General features: G+C 40.4%; 1 long non-coding RNA gene across 1 annotated transcript in view; it reads left to right on the plus strand.

The window, feature by feature from the left end:
• The window catches only part of LOC135214479 (uncharacterized), a 392113-nt gene extending 375615 nt beyond the window's left edge, over positions 1-16498 (plus strand). The window contains exon 5 of the long non-coding RNA XR_010314352.1: positions 15038-16498. This is a non-coding gene — a long non-coding RNA (uncharacterized LOC135214479). The remainder of the gene's footprint in view (positions 1-15037) is intronic.
• Positions 16499-21213: the final 4715 nt, after the last annotated feature.

A 21213-nucleotide genomic window follows, 5' to 3' on the forward strand; every position in this document is an offset into this window, starting at 1 on the left:
TTTTCTGGCTCAGCGACACTTCTTAATAATTGGCCAATATTCATATTGGGAATAATGCTGAAAATGGTGTTTTATTTAGAGCAGGATTTATGATTCAAAAACTGGTATTATCAATATACCGGTATTATCAGAATACTGGTGTATGGAAAGGCGTTCCTCAGGTCCAGGTCAAGCTGGAGTCGTCGTCGGTGTTGGTAGCATTCCATAAGCGAGGTCAATGTCAGGCCGGGGTCGTCTCTGGTATTCAGCTGTTATTAATGCTGGTGTAGCTCTGGCTTATCGCGACGTTTCAACCTTCTCGTAGGTCATCTTCATGGCTGGTCAGAAGTAGAAGTGAATATTATTATTATTATTATTATTATTTTCTTTTTTGTCTGTCACAGTCATCCTATTCGACTGGTTGATTTTTATAGTATGAGGTTCCGGGTTGCATCATGCCTCCTTAGGAGCACATCACTTTTCTTATTATATGCGCTTTTTCCAGGAGCACACTCTTCCGCATGAGTCCTGGAGCTACTTCGGCATCTAATTATTATTATTATTATTATTATTATTATTATTATTATTATTATTATTATTATTATTATTATTCAGAAGATAATCCCCATCCATACGCAACAAGCCCATAGGGTCCATTGACTGGAAATTCAAACGTCCAAATAATATGATGTTCATCAGGAAGAAGCTCGAGGTGACAAAGGAAAATGCAGAAAGAAGATATCATTGATTAAAAGAGAAAAATGAATTAAAGGATATATAATGAAACAGATAAAAATGCAAGTCAATTATTAAAATTCAAGAAGAATTGTATTAGGGTGTCAATGCAGTGTATCTTTACTTAAACTTCTGAACTTCCAGATACTGAGGAGGAAGTTGAGAGTAAACGCGAACAAGAGGAAGGTTATGAGGCTGAAAAGACATCAAGAGGTTGATTGATTGTAGTAAGAGTCAAATACTGTTTCTTCCAAGTTGTAGTACATAGGAAGGCGAAGAAAATTTGCGATGTGTCTTTAACAAATATGTATATTTAAGAATAGTTTTTTCTTGCGTGGCAATATGCCAGCTTCTACTCTATTTACTGATTGATTTATTGATTTGTTTATGACATTGACTCAATGTTTGCTTTAAGGCGGGATTCATTAGGGCGGCTTTGACCGTCAGGTACGACGTCGTTGGAATCCATTTCGCAAAATAGACTTGCATTCGAATCATTTGCTCGAGAGATGCGCAACAATTAATATTTTCCCGTCTTGGTTGGATTATAATAAGTGTTCTTTTTCTTAACATATTTCTTACAAGGCTTTATTTTAGTATTTACGTTTTTAAGGCCTAATCAATTCTTAGTATTTTATTTCAGAAATCTTGAATATTTTCAAAGCGATTTTCGGCTAGAATTTAATAATATGAAAACGAAACCGAACTGTCCGTGTCCCATATGGCTTCGTTCACGAAGGCAAAAGACAACCTGTTCAAGTCTCATATGGCCTCACGCACTATGCAGAACGCATACTAATGTCCCTTGTTCGGAAGGGGAAAAAAGACCAATTGCTTACAGTATATCTCGTACAGCTGCATCATTCACAGGAAAAATGTTAAAAATATCCGTGGTTCTGAAGGCCACGTTCAGGAGGGTATTAGAAATGTCCGTGGTTCTTAAGGCCACGTTCAGAAGGGTATTAGAACTGTCCATGGTTCTCAAGATCACGTTCAGAGAGGGAAGCTCCGAACCGTGGCCGCGTTCCGTAAGAGAAAACCAAACAGTCGCTGCCCCCTACGGGCCTGTTCAAAAGAGGAGAAAAATAAACGAATGTCCTTTGGAGTAAGTGTTTTCGACCGTTACCCGTCATAACATAACTGTTTTCTTCCACCTTGTTTGCTCAGATAACCCGCCAAAGCGGCCGTGTTTATGTTGCTGCCCGGGCCGTAAGCGACGCAATGAGTGTTTGCATGTCTGGAGGAAATCAAAACAGCGATGGAAGGGAAACCGCGGAGAGAAAGAAAGAGACAGACAGACAGACACGCACCCATGGGAAAGGAAAATACGATAATAATAAACGTGAAGGTAGTGTGTGAGTATATCAAGGGGGAAAAAGGCAAGGAAAGATTTTAAAAAAAGGATTGAAAACAGATTGAAATCAAATATAATTTATCGTGATGATCTGAGGTCTTAAATCTAATCTAATCTACCGAACTGCATTAATGGTGTGCTTGGCTTCGCTTCCATTGGCCTGGAATATGCGAATCAGGCTGAGCAGCGTCGACCCAGCAAAAGGTGCCTTTTCTCCAAAAGGTACATTCCTGTCTCTCCCAAAATTCCATGACCTTGTGCCAGTTACGAAATCCACTTTTGGCAAAATTCTTCTAGAACCCAAATTTAACTTTTCTTCATTTTCTAACGAACAGAAAAAAGAGGAATGCTTAAATATTCTGAAAGAATATAAAAAGAAAACATTAGATAATGAAACAGATACTGGGTAGTATGCAGAGTGAGGGAGAAAGGGATATTTAGTATGACTTGGGGGGTCCAAGAGGGGGGGGGGGGGGCGAAACCCCTCCGGGTTAGGTTAGAAGGTAAGTTTTGGTTAAGTGAGGACATGGCATTCTAGGAGAGGTTAGGATTTCTCACGCCCTCGCGCAAAATACTATTTGCATTCTTTGACATTGTTCAGAGTAAATCTAGATTTTAGAACGAGAGACTTGGAATCAGTAGATCCAAAGAAGAACGGGTAAAACATCCGCCGACCACAAACATCCGCCAAGGCTGCCTGGGTGGGTCGAGTGTGGTGGCTCAGTAAGCCTCAGCTGGTCTGGTATCCTGCTCGGATCTTGGCAATAATCGTCGTAGTCGGGAACACGAGGGAGAGAAACAAAAACCAGCGTCACAAATTCTTGGATCCGTCTCAAAATATATTCAAGGAACCACATCAGCAGTATTTTTTAATGTTTTGCCACTTACCCCAAAACAGATGTCTTTAGGAAGTAGAATCCAGGTCCATCTCAAAATCCCACCTGCTCTGCCCTGGAACATAAGCAACTGAATCATCAAGTTTTCTTGAAATCATTCCATAATCGTTTGAAATATGTTGTCGACAAGCAAGCTGAAACGAGTATGTACTATGTTATATACGGCCACTTTTCGTTGGTAAAAGGAAAAATGAAAACAAAAAATAGAAATGAAGAAACAAAAAATAGAATAAAATGGGATATCGACATTCATATACAGGGAAGGGAGCCGAGGGGAGGGGTGGGAGAGATTCACCAGTCATTTACTGACCATTTTTATGGCGGGAAAAGAGTAATTTCGCGCCATTTTTTGTGTGTGTGTCCGAGTCTGAAAAGAGCGCGGCTTGAATGATCATTTTCGCCGCCCAATTTTGTCAAGTCTTTTAACCGCCGAGGCGGGAGTTTTATGTGAATGTGGAACCTATGAATTGATTTAATTTAAACATATGCAAAAGCTCCTGGGCCTTTTTTCCCCCTTCCTAATAGGAGGGAGGAAGGGGCGGAGTAGTAGGGGTGGGCTAAATAGATTACCCCTATTCATCAATAGGGGTTTTCTGTTTCATTACAGGCCAGAACTGAATAATTAAAACCGCTAAGCTTATGGAGTATTATGGACAAGACAAAAATGTCTCCAATAAAAACATCCCCTCCCCTCCCCCCCTCCCCCCACCTCCCGCCTAGTCCCATCATCCCAGCCCCCCCACCCCCCCCCCCTCCCACCCTCGATTTTTTCCAACTGCATGAATTTCTCATTTCAAACAAAAGTCCAATGGGAAGGAAAAATTTCCCTCCCTCCCTCCCTCCTCCCCCCCCCCTCCCCCTCCCCCCCGCCGCCCGGCCCGGGCCAAGACAAAAAATGCTGTTTGCTGATTAAAAATGGCCTCTCATCTAAGTTTGCAATATTTAAATTACTCCTGGGTATGATGGAGTCCGGAAATGAGTGTCATGTTCTTGTATTTCGTATTTCGGTGGAAAAAGCCATTTTGGGTCCCGTTCAAAAATGACTTTTCGGCTTCAGGGATTTTTTGAGGGAGATTTTTCGTGTGTCACAACTGAGAACATTTATGGATGGGAAATGTTTCGACAGAGGACCTTGAGACATTCTGAATGTGCTGTTTGTTTCCATCCTGACTTCTGAAAGACATATACTCATAGACTCATTACTCTCGATAGCAATGTATATCGAATATCTGTTGACTTGGCGACGAGGCTTACTGCTTAACGTGAATTCTGTAATGTATCCGAAAGCGTACGATTAAATCTACTTTTTAAAGTTGAATTTTGATCAAACATCACTAAATGTCAGCGCTGTTAAAACATTTTATTTTTAATGATTTATTTATTTGATCTCATTCTGTTTAGTATTTATTTTTTGTACTACTGAGGTGTGTATCAGTCACCTACACAAATTGACATTTGAAATGTTTATTGCAAAGCTCACAGTTTGCCATACTTTTGCTGTATTGGGATAAGATGCTCAGTAATCAATAGTTATACTTCCGAAAGCTGAGAAAATACCAAGTTAATGAGGATGAATACCAGGATAGTTTTGATTCCGGAGCTCACATATTTAAGGACGAATTTGGTCCGCTTGTCTAGCGGTTAATGTCGTGGTATGCCACTCAGATGTCGCGGGTTGGCGTCTCCCCCGGGCGATGAAAAGTCACTGGCGCTGTATCATGATCAGTCACTACTGCTGTATGGGGTCTGCGGTGGGAGGTTGGAACCATCATTCTTTAGACGCTTGAATTTCAAGTCAATGGCTCCTTTGGTGTGCTTGCTTCCAGTTAATAGGTTTCGTCTACGGAAATAACAATGATAATAAAGTCTAAGCCTCTGCGTGTTTCCCAAATCATTCAAATACCCCTCTTTTTCAATACTGTCGGGTGGTAGCCTTACACAGTCAGTACTTTATTTATTATTATTGATTTTTATTATTATCGTCGTGATCATGGTGACGCGAGTTCGTTTCCCGCTACCGGACATCTTAAGCACCTCGGATTTCATTGAACTTGGATCTCAAGGCTTTATAGCCACAAGAAGCGTATATCCAAAAGAGCTGGAAGAATTCGAGAAGTTAAGAGTCCGTCGTTGCTATTGCAGTTACTTATGTATCTGGTAAAGAAGTGACCAGTAGATTCTACATATAAATGCACATATAATATATAATACATACATATATATGTGCGAGTGTGTATATATAAATATATATGTGTCTTTGTGTATATATATAATTATAAATAAATTCTCTCTCTCTCTCTCTCTCTCTCTCTCTCGGCATTCCCCCTTTCTCACTGTCCCTAGGGGAAAGGTAATTAGTGTCGGGACTCTTATAATCTCTGGTAATTTCTGCCCCCTGGCTTTAAGAGAGAAGACATGCTTCCCCTTTTCCCCCCTATTCCCCCCTCTCCACCCTCTCTACTTCCCTCCGTCTCCTCTCGTCTTAATCCCTCATTCCTCCTCATCATCCCCAGTGACCACACATCCCCAGCCCCCTCCCCACGTACCCTTCTTCCCCCCCTCCTATTACCATTATTACCGCGTTTTTATTCAGTTTGATACGATGATGACGCAATACTTTGTCGTTTTCACACTTGCATGTCAGGGTGACAGTCTCTTCTTCTTCTTCTTCTTCTTCTTCTTCTTCTTCTTCTTAAACGGGATTTTCGCTTGGGGTCGGCCGCTAAGGAGACTCCTCTCGCCCGTTCTCCCAGCCACTGGGCCATCGCCAGCATCGTTTGGCTCATTCGCGCGAGTTAGTGTTCTGTGAAAGAAAACAATTGAAGTGGCTTTTTGTCTGCCCTCAGATCTTCAACACTACTGAGGCTAGAGGGCTGCAAATTGGTATGTTGATCACCCACCCTCCAATCATCAAACATAGCAAATAGCAGCCCTCTAGCCTTGGTAGTTTGCATTTTAATTAAAGTTAAAGTTAACCACGATCGTGCGTCTGGCTCAGCTACAGGTGCCAACAACGCAGGCCACCACCGGGTTGTGGCTGAAAGTTTCATGAGCCGTGGATGAGCGTTTCATACAGAAATATACGCTGTACAGAAATCTCGATTGCACCGAAGAAACTTCGCCGTATTTTTGACTTTATTGTTCTTATTTTCCTAAATCAGTTCATTTAAACCGGAAATGAATATTACCGCTTTCCTTTCCCTTTTGTTATGACTGCAAATCTGCCGCTTGAACAGGTGCTCGTTAAATTACTTTGGGAACACGGAGTAAAGAAGAGAATTACGGAGTTTTGACGTGAACAGACTGAATGGCCATTGAAGCTGATTGATACGAATTCCCAACCATCACCTCCATCAGATACCTCATCTGCACGAAAACAGGATTCATCCAGAGCCTCAAAGCCGCTCCATACCGCTACACAGACGCCCCATCAACAGCACGTCAGTCCCCTTCCAAGTTGCTTATGTTGTGCCGTTTATTTTTAGCTTGCACTTGCTTTAATTCTCTATTTGTATGTATGTATAATTTGTATTTAGCGGTCGTTATTTTATATAATACATTTTATGCATTATCTTTCTTCTTGTTACACGTCTTTTCTCGTTTTGTGTGCTCTTTCCTTAATTCTATATTGCAACAGATTCAGTCACCATTAACTTTTGAGTTGTCAATTGTTATTCTGGTCTGTCCTCTCATTATTCATGCGACTTTTTCATTCCATTCACGATAGTCTCTGATTAATGTATTTACATATATTATTAATCTAATATTTGTTTATGCATTTGATTCATTGTTTACCAATTAATCTTGTTATTTGTTTTCTTTTTTAATGACAGGATCTACTCGGGTCGCCTTTGGTGAATCGTTGCTCTTCTCCCATTGAAAAGAACAAGTCTGTCATGTCCCCTTGTTTTCCCCTTTTTTTCTCTTCCTATTCGTTCTGTCTAGCCCTCTCCCTTCCCCGTCAGACCATCTTGTCATCTCGTATGTCAAGCTTTTCCAAATACAATGGTATTATCGGTTCCCCTCCTCTCTCTCTCTCTCTCTCTCTCTCTCCTCTCTCCCCTCGTCATACGGTCCCTTTTCTCTCTCTCCTCCAACCTCTGATCGGCCTCCTCTTATCCTTCTCTCTCTGTTGCTCTTGTCCCCTCATTTCCCATCTCCTCCTCAAGTCTTCCTTTCCTTCTCCCTTCTCCACTCACCTCTTCTTCTCACCTCTCCTCTTCCCGTTTTTTTGTTCCTCCCCTTTCCATTTCCCCTCCTTTGAACCTCCCGTTCATTTCACCTCTCACATCTTCCTTTCCCCCCTTTTCACTCTTCCCTCCTCTCCCCTCTTATCATTCCTTTCATTCTCCCATTCTCTTACCCCCCTTCATCTCTCCTTTTTTCTCCGGTCGCTTCCCCTCACGTTCCCTTCCTTTTCTCCTTGACGCCCTTTGCGTAACCCTTCTATTCTTTTTTTTCATCTTTCCCCTCTCCTGTTCCTCTTCCTTTTTCCATCTCATTTCTCCTTTCTTTCCTCTCTACCTTCCCTGACCTTCCTTGGCCTTCTCTCCTCTCCATTGCCTCCTCCTGAGAAGTTGTCCGAATGTCATGTTTTCTCCTGGTTTGAGTTCTCTCGAAAAGAAAACTTCTGAGATCTATTTGTCTGTCCGGCCTCAGATCTTAAAAGCGACTGAGGCTAGAGGGTTGCAAACTGGTATGTTGATCATGTACCCTCCAGTCACAAAACGTACCAAATTGCAGCCCTCTAGCCTTGGAAGTTTCTGTTCTATCTGAGGTTAAAGTTAGCCATGATCGTGCGTCTGTAACTTCTATAGGCACAACAACACAGGCCACCACCGGGCTGGGGCTAAAAGATTTATGCAGCATTATACGCTGTACAGAAAACTCGATTGCGCCATTGATGTAACTTCAGCGTATGTTTTACTTGTTGTCTTTCTGTCTCTCTGTCCGCCATATCTATCAGACAGTTGCTTTTAAAGAAGTTGTACTCGGCCATTTGTAAGGCAGGAGTTTATATAGTATGTGGTACGTGGAAAACGGAAGCAGAATAGAATTCCGAAAAGAGCGGGGCTCAGAACATTAATAGATAACCCATCGACTACTTTTTAAAGAAGGGAAGGTTATAGGGCTCAAGGAAAATGGGATTTTCTTTCTTCTTCCGTTTTCCACGAAACTCACAATTTCCTTTCGTTGGGAATCACTCTGCCCCTCTACTCGGTTAGGCAGCCTCATCTTATGAAAGATATTATTAGAATAGTAATCCATGATATTAAAAATTTTGATTTGAGAAATATGAGATTCCTCTCTCTCTCTCTCTCTCTCTCTCTCTCTCTTCTCTCTCTCTCTCTCTCTGTAACCCAAGCCTTTGCAGGAAAATTTATCTTAAATTTTTTTTATTAATATTTTACTTACTTATTTATTAGTATTTATTTACGATCTGCTACATTTTACCTGTATTGCACTAAATTTCCTACCTTACCGTGGTTCATTTTATCTCATTTTTAGAATAAATTATTTTTAGGCGTGTTTCATGTGAATGATCGTGCATTAGAAATAATAATAATAATATAATGATAATAATGTTCTTAGTGAAAAAAATTAGAATAGTTTGTGTTTGCCTTGTGGAGAGAATGGAAGAGGACAGGTGTATCATTCTCATGTCTTGGTTGAGAGATCCTATTAATCCGGGAAGCTTGTAGAGGCCGCGGGAGAAAGAGGTGAGTGGCGTAATGTGTGTACGTACGTATTCGACGAAATCAGAAGTTGAATATTAAGCTGTTTCAGTGATTTTGAATTTGGTTTTTCTGTGGAATCGGCCCCTGCTGGGAGAAACGAATTACTGGTCGAAATCATAACCATCGCATCCGAGTCGACTTAGCAGCTGCGGATGTTGAGGATAAATATGATGGCCTTTGTAGCGGCTCACCCTGATTACATAATTCCGCCATAATACCCCCAGACTGATCAGCCTTACTGCAAAACTTGTTGAATTATGACCACCCCGCCCCTCCCCTAACCCCCCTCCCATACACACACACACACACATACCACGCCACGTGTGGATAACAATCACTCGCTGGTTAGACACCGCCACCCAAGGGAAAAGATCGCCCATATACTCATCCGCCGAGGGTGTGTATGTGTGGGTGGGGCGGTTGCGAAGAGGGTGGGGTTAGAATGGATGGGAAAGGGCGAGGTTGTCAGAAGGGGTTTGTAAGGAACGGGAGGCGGTTTGTGATCAGGTTTTGTAATGAGTCTGATGAATGAATACGAGAGAGAGAGAGAGAGAGAGAGAGAGAAAATTAAATGTCGAGGCTACAGAAGAAACATGAGATGTATGATGACATACAGACAGTGGTGATATAATGTGTAGGAAGATAAAGTAATCGCGACAAAATAAATTAGAGAAAAATGAAACAGAATACATAGAGGACAAAAGAGTGAAATAAAACAGTGGCAGAAAGTGAGAGGAGGCAGAGTACACAAGTAAAAGTGTAATATGAGAAATAGCGGGAAGAAGAGAGATGAGCTTAATAGAGATATGTATAAATGTATTAATAAAAAGTAAGAGAGAGAGAGAGATTGTACGAGAGATTTATATATAATGGTTAATGCAGTGAGATAGAAAGAGATTTGAATGTCCTCTTAGCCACAGTGCTTCACTATTTTGTAAATTATTTATGTACGTGCTTGATGGCGCGTGCTACGCTGCGCTGGAACCCGGCGCTGCCCGTCTAGTCTCCCCTAACCTCCCGATCCCATACCTACCTCGGTCCCACCCCGGGGCGGGCAAACAGGTGTGCCAGAGGAGGGTGGATGTGTCATGTCTTCCCACCTTACCCTCCCGATTCCGTACCTATCTCCCCAACCCGGGGCGGACAAACAAGAAAGATCCACTCTGATTTTATTATTTTAGGGAGATCAAGTTGTTGATATCATCAATTGAAAAAACCTTTACTTAAAAAAACCCTTACTTGTGTTAGTCGCTGAATATTGGGACAGGAATTTGATTGGCCGTTAATTGAGTTTTGTAATGAACCAACAAAACATATTTTACTCTGAGCGTCTGGCAGAATTTCAGAAATGATCAAGAATGATAAAACTATTCTTTTCTTTGTAATAGTAAGTATCACCCCCAAAATTTCGGTTTTGGCCCTTTAATTAAGAATGATGGTGGTGCACACCACTTCGGGATGGTGTCAGTATCATTTTTATGCAAAAATCACTTGAAACATTTACGTCATGTGCTTTTTCTCAGTTTTTTTTTTTTTCAACAGTTGAAATTTCACATTAATTAATTCCCCGAACCAAAGTAGCGGATGCATTGACTAGGTTCTTCTGTTAATTGTAAAAACTAACATAAACGTAAATATTTACTTCATACTTGTCAAAGGTTCTGTAACTGCATGAAGGGATAACATCGCTGCGGTAACAGGACAAACGTGGGAATAGGTGGCGTGACGGGTGTTACAAGGCCTGGTGGCTCGTTTTGGCTTATTACTGCTCACATCGGTCTCCCCGGGTTTCTTGTAAGTTTGAGTAACTTGTTCGATTTCATCCGGTTTTTGTGACTAATCTCGTTCCCCATTGATGTTTGGGGATGAGGATGCTAGCCGCACGCCTATTCCCTCACAGCATCGTCTGGCGTTCATTGCTGGTCACCCATCCAAATAGTGAATAGACTAAATCCAACGGTGTCTCATATTGTTAGAAACTGCAATGATTACAGGTAGGTAGGGGGCTGAATGGAGAGAGAGAGAGAGAGACTCCCACCTCTGCATCAGTATTATATCATATTTCGCGCACACGTCACCCCATCGCCTTGGTTCCACACCTTCTGTTTACATAGCCGCTAAACACTTCCCTCCCTGCATATAATACCTCCATCCTCACTCGCGTCTCTCTCTCTCTCTCTCTCTCTCTCTCTCTCTCTCTCATCAGGCCCTTCCAACCGGCAACAACCGGCCCCCTTCTCTTGGCAGCTTCCACAGGTTTCGGCGGGATCAGTTTTTCCAGCCACAAATCCCGCCAAAGTTTTGATTAGTTCTGGCGGGTTCGCTATGGGTGGCCCCGACGACGACAAATTAATTCTTCTTCTTCTTCTTCTTCTTCTTCTTCTTCTTCTTTTTGTGGCGTCCCCATAGGCCCATATAGGCACGTCAATTTTTAACCTTCGCATAATCTCTCAGTGTTTTGTGTATCGGAAAGTGATTAGCACTGTGGCTTTCAGTTTAATGGGGAGATGGCGCGAAGTAGTCTTGTCACAGGAGTATGAATAATTCTCTCTCTCTCTCTCTCTCTCTCTCTCTCTCTCTCTCTCTCTCTCTCTCTCTCTCTCTCTCTCCTGTCATATAGATTGTCATATAGGTACGGAAGTTTTACAGCACCTTACAAAAGGCAGCAATTGATATGACTTCTTGACCACAGGCGAACATTTGGATGTTTATGAAATGCAGTTAGAAATTGGTCTAAGGAAGGTAGCTTTGAATTATTGCCACGAGATTCAGTTCCAGAAGAAGCAGTAACGTAGAGGAGATCCCAGTTCGTCTTAAATGGCAAAATGTCACATAAGGAAAAGGAATACATTTTTAGATGCGTCTTTTGACGAGAGATCAACTTGGCCTGGTCACATCGATCATTAAAAGTGACTGTCCAAAAAATCATTTCATGTTTTAATAGTTGTGTCAGGCTGGGAACGGTGGAGACCTGATCGGAGCTGACAAAAATCTTCCATCAGAATAGCCTACTATTCCCTGTGCAGATCCAAACGGGACTGTGGCTGTCATAGACACTCATCACCTTGTCAATCCGAACTGAGAGATTTAGATGCAGTTCATAGTACGGGACTTCGAATACTATGCTCTGGGCATTTTAGAGCTTCTTTATTGAAATTTTGTATGTTGATTGCAACGGAGTTGCCGTAGGGATTAGAGGAGAGGATCGACTCTCCCTGGATTACGTTTTCGACTGAAACGCTCCCTGTAGGATGCAACCTTCCAGGTTCTGGAGGAATGCAACTCGGTCCTTGAAAATGCTGAGAGAATGTTGAAGTTGCCGGTTTGTTGTGACTGAGGTGATCTACGTAAAGTGATAAAGATACCTAAAGAACGTTTTAAACACACAAGGTATAATTCCCTCTTCTGGAATTCTTCATTTAGTCTTCATGTTAGTCTTATAGTATCATGAATCCAATGTTGTGTCATCAGTTTAGCCTGATTTGGTTGGATTTGAGTATCTGGCAACAGTCACCTTCTCTTCGAGAAGCTGAATGGCTTTCACGCCGCCAGTGCTTCAATTTTGGACCAGAAATCCATTCCTCCGTAGGGGGGCTAGTGCCGTCAGTGCATCTCACCCGATGCACTGTATGCAATACTTAAGGTTCTTTGCAACGCCCCTTCGGCCCATGCTGTAACTCCTTTCAATTCTTTACTGTATGTCCGTTCATATTCCTGTTCTTCCTTCTTGTTTTCCACCCCCTCCTAACAATAGTTTCTCAGTGCAATTGCTTTGAGGTTTTCCTCCTGTTACACCTTTCAAACCTCATAGGTCCTACAGCGGTTGGCCTTTGGCATACATTTTATATCCCAGTTCCAGAACGCCATTCATCCATCCGTACACGATTCATTTTAGAGGACACGTTCAGTTTTCCTACGCCCAGTTGGTGACCCTTTTAATTAGGCTGCAAACATTTGTCTTTTAGACTTATTTGGCCTGCTTTTGTGTGTGTCTGTATGTGTGTGTGCGCGCAGATCCACATGGATTTAAACAAATTCAAGAGATCTGAGAAGAGACTTGAGTGTCGCCAAACAAGATGATTTTGCCTGGGAGTGAACTTCAGTGAAATGTTACCGTACAGAAAATTAATTATGCTTGGGGACATTGAACACCATAAGGTTTAGTTTGCACCTGATATAAGTAATGACCTCCAGATCTGCTCTAATAAGGACGGAACACAATTGTCCGTAGTGAACACATGTGTTCCATCCTTTGCCCCTGTAGAGGCGAGCAGTCTGCAGTGATTTGGTGAGGTGGGTGTGTCCCCCAACTACAGAGCTTTGAATTTATTGAACGGGATGAGTTGTAGAAGCTTCCTTCGGGAAATGCGTCTACGGCTGGCCTTGGTGATGGAGATAGCTTATTGCATCCGCAGATATGCTAGAAAAAAAAGAAAACAGTGTAATTAACCTATTCAACGATCTGTGATTTTAAAATTGCGTGATCAAAAAGAAATTTTTAGTTTTCTGTAAAAGGAAACTTTGTCTGCCCTCACAACTCAGAAACTAGAGGTCTGCAAATTGGTGTGTTGGTCATCCACCCTCCAATCATCAAACAGACCAAATGACAACCCTCTAGCCTCAGTCGTTCTTATTTGATTTAACGTTAAAGTGAGCCATGATCGCGCGTCCGACAACGCTATGGGACAGACCACCATCGGGCCGTGTCTAAAAGTTTCATGGGCCGCCGGCCGTGGCTATAAGTTTCATACAGCATTTTGCGCTGTACAGAAGTTTCTTCGGAGCAATTTTTTTTACGGGTTTTATATAAATTTCAGTTTCAGCGCTGAATGACCTCATAGGTCCCAGTGCTTTGGCCTAAATCCCATACTATTCTATCTCTCTATCGTTCCTCCTTCCTACCCTCTGCCTTCTTACCCTGAGGGGGAGCCATAGTTACGGCTCCTTGGCCAAAATCGGCTCCCATTCCGGGGATGACGACTGACTGACTCCCTGACCTGTAACAAAGTTGAACCTGATTACCTCCCATTAAGGAGTTATTTGGCGAGAATGGCTCCTTGGTTAGGACCATCTTCCCGGCGGCGGCGGCGGCTTCCTTTTAAGGATCTCTGGAGGTCCTTCGGCGGCGTTAATGGACCGGCGCCTTTAAGGAAGAAGGGAAAAGAGAGAAGAGGTGATTTTCTTCAAAGCGTGGGGAAAAAAAAAGTCATTTAAAAAGAAAAGGAGGCATTCGATGTAAAGGAGGTCTTATTGTTGAAAGGGGACTTTGGCTGACGTCTTGATGTGATATGACAGAAGAGGAGGAGGAGGAGGAGGAGGAGGAAAATAAACGTAAAGAAGAGAAGAAAAATAGGGAAGAGAAGTGTACCAGGAACAAGTATGAGGATGGAGTAAGTAAAACTAGCGAATGATTGACGAAAAAAAAAGAAAAAAAACGAAGTTTACACCGTTCGATATTGTATTCTGAAACAAAAAAAAAAGAAATAAAGCCGAGAGAGAGAGAGAGAGAGAGAGAGAGAGAGAGAGAGAGAGAGAGAGAGAGAGAAGTGTATCGGATCGGCTTCCTCTGAAGTTGAATACCGACCCAATGAAGTGTTTTGGGTGTACCCCGGGCCACACTTCTCTTTTTGGGAGAGGATTACGACGACGACGATCACCATCGCCGTCATCCTCGATAAGGAATCGAATATTTGTGTGTGTGTGTCTGTCAGGTGTAGGCAGCGGTTTCTCAGGTGCGTCTTTGCGGGAGGAGGGGGAGGGTGTTAGAGGTGAGGCTGGAGGTGGGGGGGGGGGGGGGGGGGGCTGGAAGGTGTGGCATGCAGTCGTTTGAAACGGGGAATGAGAATGGAGAGGGGAGGGGTTTATGTGGGTGGGGTTGGTGGTGGTGGGTGGGGTGGGGGTTAAGAGAAGTGATATAAGTGTCTGCAAGGGCCGAGATATTTACAATTTGCATAACAAACCACAGAATGGAAGTGCAATGCGAAAAATGCACACACACACACACCCCCGATGACTGTCATTTCCCTCAAGAAATAATTGTTTCTTTGTAAAGATTATTAAATCATTTTCCTATTTACTTAATAACTATTTTTTCCATGTTTCCCATGAGCTGTTTATTGCTGGATATTATTTGCATTTCACGTTGGTCTTAGAGCGTGTAATGCTAAAGATTGAAGCGAAAGGTAGACATTGACATCAAAGCTTTTCTTTGGAAGACTTTTTTTTTTTATTTAGTTTAATTTTTATGCAGAGATGTTTATTATTTTTTTCCCAAATGGTCCTTGTTCGACCCTTCCTTTACGAAGCCTTATTATACATGGTCTGACATTTTGCAGAATACGCGATGATGAAGCTGACAGAGAAGACGGGCGGCTCGCGTTTGACGCGCATCTTCCGTCCTCCTCCTGAAATCGACTCATTAACTGAGTATTGTGGGAAAGGGACAGATTCTGAGGAACTCAAAGAAGAGTCGCACAGCACCAGAAACCTCGCTGAGTGAATCTCGGAGCGAGGAAGCAAGGATTACATGGATGTGTAAATACATTGTCAATGCTGTTTTTAACTTAAACAGTGAGGATTTCGAAGTGGAATGTCAAATTTCGGCCAAAGGCCAAGTACTGGGGGGGGGGACCTATGAGGTCATTCATTGAGAGTACAGGGGGTCTGAAGGGTGTGACGGGAGGAAAGCCTCGAAGCAGTTGCGCTATGAAACACTTGTCAGAAGAGGGTGGAAAGCAAGATGGAAGAAAGAAAATATGAACGGAGGCACAGTAAAAAGAATGAAAGGCATTGCAGCTAGGGGGCCGAAGGGACGCTGCAAAGAGCCGTAGTAACGCCTACAGTGCACTTCACGAGGTGCAATGATGGCAAAACGGCCCTACAAGAAGAAACACTAAGAAAAAATGTTGTCAACTTTTAAAGACAACACAATTTTACTGGTATAATTTTGCTGGTATAGTGGATAATGTCGTGACATACCTCTCAAATATCGCGGGTTCGCGTCTCCCCCAGGGTGAGGAAAATTCACTGGCTCTGTATCATGATCAGTTATTGCTGCAGTGTTGGGTCTGCGGTGGGAGGTTGAAACCAACGCTCTTTGGAAGCTTAAATTTCAAGTCAATGGCCCGTGTACTTGTTCGATGTGGGTAGGTTTCATCTACTGAAATAATAATAAAAATAATAATTATGAATTTTGTATATACAAGAAATTAATCCAGATGTTGTAGATTTTTTTTTTAGATAGGCTTGATAGTCAGTAATATTAGTATTCATCGTTCACATTTTGCAACACATTTATTCTGGAAATAATTAAAATCGCATCTAATTATAATTTTCTGTCTTGTCATTTTTAGCAGAAACATGTCGCCACTGAGTGTCTGGGCTGATAAAAACGCAGCCTTTGAATTTCAAACAATTTTCATACTAGCTGGCCTATATTAAAGCACCGAGAATTTAACTTTTAAACTAGAAATGGTTTGCCTCCAAGTCGTATAGGATAAAACAAGAAAAGTAAGTATATGGCTGATAATTTGCATTTTGGCTTAAAGATAAGTAGTTGAAGTTATTCAAATTAGGGTCCAGAGACAGTAATAATAACAAACCCAAGAATCTTTACTGTTAGCAATATGAATAAATATTGGCGATATTACGAAAAGTATAACGGCCTTATCTTTGTGAAATCGACCCAAATAACATGTAATAAGTTATAAAATTTGATTCATTCTAAGCCCTAAATAAACGTTTTATATTTTCATAATATATTAGATTTAAGATAACAATACAAAGATGATGTTATTGATGAGCATTTACTTGCCATCACTTCACCACCAATGAATAACGGTTGGTCATTGAGGCTCGGAAATCACGGATATTGCATTGGTGGTTGACCTAGAACATTTAACGTGACAGGATTCAGTATTTCAACTCTCTCTCTCTCTCTCTCTCTCTCTCTCTCTCTCTCTCTCTCTCTCTCTCTCTCTCTCTCTCTCTCTCTCTGAGATCAGCGATACCACCTGTTTACATTCGTATCAATAGAGGGCCAAGACACAAAACGTAATACATGTATTCAGGTATCAACCAGAATTTTGCACACACACACACACACACACACACACACACACACACACACACACACACACACACACACACACACACACTCAGAAATCATACTTTTTGTGAATAATATTTTAAAAATCTGACCAACATCTTGTGAAGAATATTTTCAAAAATCTCACAAATATTTTGTGAAGAATATTTTTTAAAATCTCACAAATATTTTGTGAAGAATGTTGTTGAAAATCTCACAAATATTTTGTGAAGAATGTTGTTAAAAATCTCACAAATATTTTGTAAAGAATATTTTTTTAAATCGTCAGAATACTTTTAAAAATTCTGACTTACACTTTGTAAAGAATAATTTTAACAATCTGACGAATATTTTGTAAAGAATATTTTTTTCTAAAATCTGACGAACATATTGTAAACAATATTTTTAAAGATCTGACTTACATTTTTAAAGAATATTTTTTAAAAATCTGACGAATATTTTTAACGAATAATTTCAAAAACCTGATGAACATTTTGTGAAGAATATTTTTAAAAATCTGACGAACATTTTGTAAAGAATGTCTGTAAAAAATCTGACGAATATTTTTTAAAGGATATTGTTAAAAGATCTGACGAATATTTTGTAAAGAATATTTTTAAAAATCTGACGAAGATTTTGTAAAGAATATTTTTCAAAAATATGACGAATATTTTTTTAAAGAATACTTTTAAAATTCTAACGATCATTTTGTAAAGAATATTTTCAAAAATCTGACGAACATTTTTGAAGAATGTTTTTAAAAATCTGACGAAGATTTTGTAAAGAATATTTTTCAAATATTACGAATATTTTTTAAAAAATATTTTTTAAAATCTGGCGAACATTTAATGAAGAATATTTGTAAAAAATGTGACGAATATTTTTTAAAGAATATTTTTTTAAATCTGACGATCATATTGTAAAGAATATTTTCAAAAATCTGATGAACGTTTAGTAAAGAATATATTTAAAAAATCTGATGAACACTTTGTGAAGAATATTTTGAAAAATCTGACGAACATTTTGTAAAGAATTTATTTCAAAAATATGTCGAACATTTTGTAAAGAATATTTGTAAAAAATCTGACGAATATTTTTTTTAAATCTGACGATCATTTTGTAAAGAATATTTTCAAAAATCTGAACGAACATTTTGTGAAGAATATTTACAAAAATCTGACGGACATTTCGTAAAGAATATCTTTAAAAAAAAAAATGACGAATATTTTGTAAATGATTTTAAAAAATCTGACGAATATTTTGTAAAAAAAAAAAAATTTTTAAATCTGACGAACAATTTGTTAAGGATATTTTTTTAAAAATCTGACGAACATGAAACCAAATCAAGGGGTTGGTTAAGCGGAGGTGGTTTGATTAATGAGGGAAAGAGACTGCGAATGAGAAGAGACAGAGAGAGAGAGAGAGAGAGAGAGCTAGAAGGCATAATGAAGAACTCAACAAGGAGGGAGAGAGGAAAAATAGAAAATGATCATGAAATGAAGCGAGAATGGGAAAATGAAGAGAAGGAGGGAGGGAGGGAGAGAAGAGGGAAAGAATGAAGATGAAGAATGTAGGAAGGAAAGAATAAATCACATAGTGGAAATTCCACCGGAATGCTATGTATAAATAAAGGTTTTTACCACAAAGGAATAATGATTAAGGGAGATAGCCGAGTATTTTATGTATTATATATATATCTATATATATATCTATATATATATATATATATATATAAGTACTCGGCTATCTCCTTTTTCATTTTTTTTTCGTGGCAAAAACCTTTATTTATACATAGCATCACGTTTTATATATTTCGTGATCAAGTTATTCATATATATATATATATATATATATATATATATTTAGGTGTGTGTTTACATATATGTGTGTGTTTGTACGTTCGTTGAGGGAGGCAAACGACCGTCTTCAACGTTTTTTCAGTTGAGCGTCATTGTCCAACGGTATGAAGCCTGCCCCCGAAATTCCGTCCAACCCTTACTTACAAACCCCCTGACCCGCCCCCCCCCCCCCCCCCCCGCCCCCCCCCCCCCCCCCCCCCCCCCCCCCCCCCCCCCCCCCCCCACCCCCACACACCACCACCCCAAAACCCAAATCTCCCCCCGACCCGGAGCCCCCAGCGCACTTAAAAAAGGGCGTATGATAGATGAAGACAAGCAAACAGTTGCTCTCCAGATCGGCCATTGTCCATCCGGGGGACATTAATCATCAGCCGCGCACCTGTCACAGGTGAGAGCATCATCACAGGAAGGCCGCCCACCTACCCGCGAACCATTGTCAAAACAGGCCGCTCCCTCTCATCCGGACGCCCACCGTCTTGACGCCTGTCGCCGTGAATAACATTTGTCGGTTACGCCTTTATGGAACGAGGCAGAGACAGAGACAGAGACAGAGAGAGAGAGTCCCGGGGATGTGGTGGTAGTGGAGGGAGTTTGTAAACCTTGTCGTATTGCATGGTATTTAACGTATTACATGTTTACGATTCCCGAGAGAGAGAGAGAGAGAGAGAGAAATAACTGGCATTTGTCACATTACAAAGCATTTACATATTACCTGTTGTTTAGGAACGAAAGAGGAGGGTATTCACGCTTGTCCTAATGGGTATCATTATTGGTTTTATGAGCGGATAGAAAAAAAGGTATACACTATATATATGTGTGTGTGTGTATAATATAGAATATATATATATATATATATATATATATATATATATATATATATATACATATACATACACGCATTAAGCTACAAATGTCCTTTAATATCCAATTCGCCTACTTCGAAATTAACATATTTTCATATATGTTAAACAGAGGGGAATTTCTTAGTTGATAATAATTTCGTTCTCTCGTGGATTCGAACCAGCGCATACAGGAGAAATCGGGACTTCAGTAACGATTTAACCTTAAGGTAAGGGGTCACTGAAGTCCTGATTTCTCCTCTGTGCGCTGGTTCGAATCCACGAGAGGACGAAAGTGTTATCAACTAAGAAATTCCCTCTGGTTAATAACATATGAAAATATGTCAATTTCGAAGTAGAGCGATTTGGATATTAAAGGACATTTGTAGCTTAATGCGTGTATATGAATCACGATGGTGTGATGAAAATTCATATATAATATATATATATATATATATATATATATATATATATATTATATATATATTATATATATCTATATATATATATATGTTCCTGCGTCCCCGTAACATATCTATCAGTGCTTAATTCGCGGTGCACCACGAAAGGTGAAGATTCAGTATCTGTCTTCAATACAACGCAACTCGTGTCATTTCTGAGAATTTATTGCCCAGCTGGAATTTCGAATATAACCTCAGATGACGCAAACGTAGGCTTTTGTATAAGGAATAGTTTTAGCAGGATTTTTATAAAAACAATCTTAGTTTGCCACGGAAAGGTGAGTTAGAAGGCTCAGTGTTATGTGGACTTCCGTCGAATGAATTTTGCAGTTTACCAACTGCAGCATCATCCTCTTGACACTTAGCTTATGAAAGCTCGGCCTGTTCTCTAATGCGAGGAATTTCATTTTCCTTAATTATCCCTGACAGGTAGAATCCAGACTGGGCCTTATCGGGCCTCATCAGTTAGCCCCAATGTTTAAGTAGAAAATGCGCAGAAGTTCTCTGTACAGCTATAAAATGCTATATAAAACTCTCAGACGCACGATCATGGCTAACTTTAACCTTATATAAGATTTAAACTACTGAGGCTAGAGGGCTGCAATTTGGTATGTTTGATGATTGGAGTCTGGATGATCAATATTCCAAGTTGCAGCCGTCTACCCTCAGTAGTTTTGAAGATCTGAGGGCGGACAAACAAATAGCCATCTCAATAGTTTTCTTTTACAGAAAACTAAAAACGTTGGTTGAATTTATAAGGTCAATTATAATGTTCATAAAATACCAAAATTTCAGTATGAATAACTCTTTGGATACCTGTCTTTAGGATAGATCACTTTACAAAACTTTCTGTACTGTAAAGATGCCGGACAAGGGCAACCTGATTTAGAAATATTGGGATGTGTCCAGAATCATGAAATTTCAATTTCCTCTTATATTAAAAAGAAGAAGTAGCAAAGGATGATAACCAAACCCCTAGTTTTCTTTCTAGCACTTTCTCTGCTCACTGAATAACCCGAGGATTATAAATTTATAGTAATCGTTACGTAAAATCCTGAGATATAGATATTCTTTTTTCCACCACCAGCCGTTTGAATTCTCCCATAAGTTATTAACATCGCCCAGTATACGTTTAATGAATCCGAATCGTGACAACGGAGTGAGTGTGATCGCAAACAAGTGGTTTTGCTCGTCACTAATTGTCAGATATTTTGGAAATGTCATGACGGATATTTTAATGGGATGGGCGGGGTATTGCAGTAGAAT

This window comes from Macrobrachium nipponense, chromosome 45 (genome assembly GCF_015104395.2).
Source record: "Macrobrachium nipponense isolate FS-2020 chromosome 45, ASM1510439v2, whole genome shotgun sequence".
NCBI classification, from domain to species: Eukaryota; Metazoa; Arthropoda; class Malacostraca; order Decapoda; family Palaemonidae; genus Macrobrachium; species Macrobrachium nipponense.